Source organism: Silene latifolia, chromosome X, assembly GCF_048544455.1.
Source record: "Silene latifolia isolate original U9 population chromosome X, ASM4854445v1, whole genome shotgun sequence".
Taxonomy (NCBI): domain Eukaryota; kingdom Viridiplantae; phylum Streptophyta; class Magnoliopsida; order Caryophyllales; family Caryophyllaceae; genus Silene; species Silene latifolia.
This window is the reverse complement of record NC_133537.1, coordinates 222,273,810-222,280,087: the sequence shown is the minus strand read 5'-3', so window position 1 is coordinate 222,280,087 and position 6,278 is coordinate 222,273,810.

Sequence of the window (6,278 nt, the reverse complement as noted above, 5' to 3'; positions counted from 1 at the left end):
TAAATGTTTTATAACATTCGTTGCCCGGCCGTGGATAGGACTTCCATGGTGATCCTAAGAGTCGATTCTTTTGACTATCGACTGTCTCTTGAGACTAAGGCCGATTTTGGGTGACTTTGGTTTCTTTCTCACGGTCATCCGTAACAGGGGGCCAAGTAGATTTTTTCTGGTCATTTCATGTCGTGCTTAGATCGGAAGGAGTTCGAGTTGAAGGAAATATTCAGCCTTTATCGGTACTCGATATTTCTCGGGGCCACTCGAGGAGTCAGAATCGAAATGCATGGCCATGCTCGGATACGGATTCGTTTTATCGGTTAAGTTACTCTCTAGTCGGGGAAACCACTCTTGATACGGATCGATTGTAAAATACGACCTTTGTGGATCCGGATCTGCAAATTGTTTTACATTGAGTGGGAGAAATTTTAAATGAATATGAGAATCGGTTATCGCACATACACTTGTTCGGACAAGTGGGAGTTTGTTGGAGCATGTGTCCTCCAGTTAGTGCGGATAACGTCATTGCACATACACTTGTACGGACAAGTGGGAGCTTGTTGGGGTTAGTGTCCTTAACGGTTAGTGCAAGGACTTATAAACCTCTAAAAGGATCAAAGGGCATACTTTTGGTATTATTATCAGTTGGTCCACGTTTATCAATAACGGTTGGCTTGCTAGAAAAGTTTGACGTTATTGTCATACAGATGGCGGTGATCAACTGTCCCTAAAAGTCACACCTATAGGATACGTTCGAGAGACGTGACAGATGAAAATACAAATCATGTAGATGCCAAATTTGACTAACCAGTTAGTCCGAGTTATTTGACTAGTAGTTAGTCAAAATATGTGATGTTGAGATATTATATTTAATACGGATTAAATATCATGGACTAAGGCGAATTAACCATTAATTCGAAAATTAAATATAAGCGTTTTATATTTAATTAAATGTATATTGAATATAATTATACAATATCGTCTTTGTCGGACATGTATTAATATTTCAACTAACCCGTATAATTAGTTGATGTTTTAATAGCCGATAACCGATGACGATTTATAAAAACCGCGTCATATACATTTAGTCATTGGGTACGGACTACGAGTTAAAATGAAGAGGAAATGGAAAAGCCCATTTCCTCCCCATGGACTCGGTTTGGCCGAGCCAAACATAGACAAAAGGAGAGCTTCTCCTCTTGCCTAACCTAATCGTTCATTAGACAAAAATTAGGGTTTTGAAAGAGCATTCTCCTCTATCGAAACCGAGATCTCTCATCTCAAACAAACTCACATCAGTTCTCCCAATATTGCAAGGCAATCGGAGAACACTATCTAGCACAAGGGCATATCTCGGACAAGTCTTGGGTGCAACAATTAGGAGGGAAACTCGTTTGATTCCTGTTCTTTACGCCGCACAATAAGGACCCGAGGTTATTTCTTGTTTATTATCGTTTCCATTGTTTTCATGTTTTATGACGATATTCGCATGTTAAATTTACGTTATAGTCCTAAATTTAAAGGGTAGTATACGGATATTCACCCACAATTAGTTCACTTAAAATGAATTAAAATAAAGATGATGGGATCTTCCTCTAAAACGGAAATTGAGACTAGTCTTTATAAGGGCAAACAACTATGAATCCCTTCTTCGTCGGTAGGCATATAGGACCTTACTCTCCATATGACCCCTTCTACGTTGGGTAAGTAGTTTGTGTTGACTTAGTTTACCTCAACATTATGATCCGAAGAGTTTCTCGTGATTATGATGGACTAAAGATAGAATTTACAGAAATTTATCGACCAAGAATTCTAACAGTAGAATTAGCCAAAAGGTTGCCTTATCAATTTATAGATAATTGAGTCTTGGAATCATTTATATAATTCTTGAGGGAGGTCAATTGTATAAATGCTTGAGTCTTCGCTTATAACAGTTTTGCATTAAGACTTAAATCATAACGATGAGTATGCTTATTATTTTTATTCTTCTTTTCGCAGTGTAGAATACGTTTATTTTGATAATACTGTTACAACAAATGGCTGGAAATAACGAAATCCCAATGCCAAGTGCCACACTTGGACGCGAGTCCTAGCTAAAAGTTTTTATGGACAACATGAATCAGTACACGCGACTGAAGAATGATGGGTCCAACTTTGCGGACTGGGAGGCAGCACTACGGAATGCTGCCATTGCTGACGGTTAGCTCAAGTACTTAACTGAGCCAATACCGGTAAACCCAGGCCCCAATGCGGGAGTTAACGAGTCACTTACTTATAGTGATTTCGTTATGGAAGCGGGTGCGATAAAGAACGTACTCATCTTTGCAATGGAAACCAATTTGCAGAGACGCTTCATTGCCCAAGGTGCGAACAATATTTTCACCACGCTCACTAACGAGTTCTCAAAAGCACCGAGGATCATTACATATGAGCATACCTGTCGCTTCTTTGATGCGGAACTCCAAAAGGGCCAACCGGTTAGCCCACATATTCTTAACATGATTGAGAATGTCGAGAAGTTGGAGGCACTTGATTGCAAAATCAGTGAGAGCATTGTGATTGACCGAATGCTTCATTCTCTTCACGATGGTTTTGCCCTTTTCAGGCCGAACTACTACATGAATGACTTGAAAAAGAGTCCTCATGAGCTACACTCCCTTCTGGTATAGACCAAGAAGAATATAAAATTGAGTGGGAGCATGAAGCAGGATGTTGTCACGATTTCCAATAAGGGTAAAGGTAAGGGCAAAGCTCCAGGCGACCTAACTGTAGGTAAGCAAAAATACAAGAAGCCAAGAAACGGTAAGAGTGGGCCCGGTGAGACTAGTGGCTCACAGGGCAAGGCAAAGAGCAAGGGCGGTGACATTGAGTGCCACAATTATCACAAGTCTGGACATTGGAGGAGGAACTGTCCCGTCTACCGTGAGGACATCAAAGCAGGCCGCGTCGTTCCTGTTGGTATGTCATCTTATATTCATATGATTGAGATTAACCATGCAAGTTTCGGAACTTGGGTACTTGATACTGGTTGTGGTTCTCATCTGTGTAATTATTTGCAGGACCTAAAGAACATCATACCTCTCGAAAAGGGTGATGTGGACCCGCGAGTCGAAATGGAGCACGAGTTGCTACAGTCTCGAAGGGAACATATGTAATCCAACTCCCTAGTGGTTTTGACTTATTTTTATATAACTGTTACTATGTACCCAGTTTATCTAAGAACATTATTTCTATTTCTGTACTCGAGATACATGGTTTTGCATTTTCAATAAAGGATAATAGTTGTATTTTGTTTTTAATGAAATGATTTATGGCAAAGCAGTTTCCATGAATGGAATTTACATCGTAGATCAAACCACGGAAGTATTACACGTGAATAATAAGAAATTAAAGGTTGGTGACAAAGATCAAACCTATGTACGGCATTGTCGAACGCGACACATAAATGAGAAACGTGTAAAGAAACTCGTCGATAATGGGACTATTCCCGCATTCGAATTTTCTACATATGGCACGTGTGAATCACGTCTCATAGGCAAAATGACTCGAATTTCCTTCAAAGGTGTTGGAATGCGCACTAGTGACCTATTAGGACTCATACATACTGATGTTTGTGGACCTATGTCAATTACCGCTAGAGATGGCTATAGATATTTTATTACTTTCACGGACGATTTGAGTAGATACAGATATGTCTACTTAATGAAGCATAAAAGTGAGTTCTTTGAGAAATTCAAGGAATACCAGAACATGGTTGAGAACCAACTGGGTAGAAAGGTTAAAGCACTACGTTCAGATCGGGGTGGTGAATATCTTTCAAATGAGTTTGATCAACACCTTAAAGACTGTTGAATCGTTCTAAAGTTAACTCCACCTGGAACACCTCAATTAAATGGTGTCTCCGAACGGAGAAATCGAACCTTACTTGATATGGTTCGATCCATGATGAGTCACACGGTAGTGCCTGATTCATTATGGGGTTTTGCTCTTTTGTCAGCTGCTCTTATACTTAACCGAAGTCCGACTAAAGTTGTCGACAAGATTCCATATGAAATATGGAAAGGAACGGTCCCTAACTTGTCCTTTATTCGGGTTTGGGGCTGTGAGGCTTATGTCAAGTGGAGACACGAGGATAAGCTCGGCCCACGATCGGTCAAAACATACTTTATAGGTTATCCAAAAGGAACATTTGGTCATTACTTCTATTCGCTTACCGAACATCGAGTTTTTGTTGCGGCTAGTGCGACGTTCTTAGAGAAAGAATTTCTCGAGAACAAGACGAGTAATATAACCTTCGAGCTGTCGGAGATTCCAGAACCAACAACCGAGGAACGGATGCAGGAAGTTGTTCCTCCAACTGATGACATGGTTAATATTCCCGAGGAACCTAGGAGGTCGGGTAGAGTCTCTCATCCTCCGGACAGATACATTGGTATGTTCGAGGAGAATGACGTTTTACTCCTAGAGAGTAATGAACCCGCTACCTATAAAGGTGCTATGGCCTGTTCCGACTCAAAGGTATGGCTCGAAGCCATGGAATCCGAGATGGACTTCATGTATGAGAATGACGTATAGGATCTAGTTGATTTACCTAATAAGGTAAAACCTCTACAGTGCAAATGGCTTTACAAAATAAAGCGTTCTGTAGATGCACAACCAGATACCTATAAGGCACGACTTGTGGCAAAAGGTTTCACTCAAGTGCACGGATTGCATTATGATTAAATTTTTGCACCTGTAATCATGTTATGTTTCATTCGGATAATCTTAGCGATTGCCGCATTTCATGATTATGAAATTTGGCAAATGGATTTGAAAACCGCCTTCTTAAACGATTATTTGGAGGAAGAGTTGTACATGGTGCAACCCGAAGGTTTCATAGATCCTGAACATCCTAAGAAAGTATGCAAGCTTAAGCGTTCCATTTATGGACTTAAGCAAGCTTCTCGGAGTTGGAATCATCGTTTCGACCAGGTGATAAAAGAGTATGGTTTCACTCGATCGGTCGAGGAACCATGCTTATATATCAAGTCGAGTGGGAGCAAGATTTTATTCTTGATATTGTATGTCGATGACATACTCTTGATTGGGAATGACATTCCTCTCCTATCTTCGGTTAAAGAATGGTTGAAGAACCATTTCCAGATGAAAGATCTGGGTGAGGCACAATGCATATTGGGAATCCGTATCTACCGAGATAGATCACGACGGACGTTATCACTTAGTCAAGAGTCTTATCTGGATAAGATTCTTGATAAGTTCAGCATGACCAACTCCAAGAAGGGGAACCTTCCAATAACGTCTGGGATGCAGTTGAGCAAGTCTCAGTCACCCAGGACGCCTGAAGGGATTGAGCGCATGAGTCGTGTTCCTTATACATCTGCAATAGGATCAATCATTTATGCCATGATATGCACACGTCCAGACGTGGCATATGCATTGAGTATGACGAGTCGGTACTAAAAGAATCCAGGTGAAACACACTGGATAGCTGTTAAAAACATCCTTAAGTACCTACGGAGGACTAAGGATAGGGTATTGACTTATGGAGGAGATACAAAGCTATGCGCAATCGGTTACGCAGATGCTAGCTTCCAAATGGATCGAGATGATTCAAAATCTCAGTCCGGGTTCGTCTTCACTCTTAATGGTGCTGCGGCCAGCTGGAAGAGTTCCAAACAGAGTGTTGTAGCATATTCTACTACTGAATCCGAGTACTATGCCGCTTCGGAAGCATCAAAGGAAGCTATATGGATGCGTCAATTCTTACAAGGACTTACGATAGTTCCTAGTTCGAATGACCCGATCACCATCTATTGTGACAATAGAGGTGCCATCTTCCAGGATAAGGAGCCTAAGTCTAGCAACAAGTCTAGACATGTACATCGGAAGGCTCACCTGATCCGTGATTACGTGGAGCAAGAAGAGATAGTGATTGACAAGATAGCTTCGGATGACAACATCACGGATCCTCTCACTAAATCGTTGAATTATGATAAGCATGAAGGGCACGTTATTTCCATGGGAATTAAACGTGTTCCTGAGTTGTAGTAGTTGATTATGGATTCGATACATTATCTTTTTCATATACTATTTATAACTTCATCGTTTTTATATAATATTTTGTTGGGAAAATGCACGCGGTGCCCTTCAACTTTGATGTTTTGCCCGAAATACCCAATTTTTTGATCCAGAGAATTTTAAGAGGCTATAACTCGTGTTTACTTGCTCAGAAAGTGACGATTTTTTTTTCAAATTGATTATCTTTTCGAGATCTACGACTT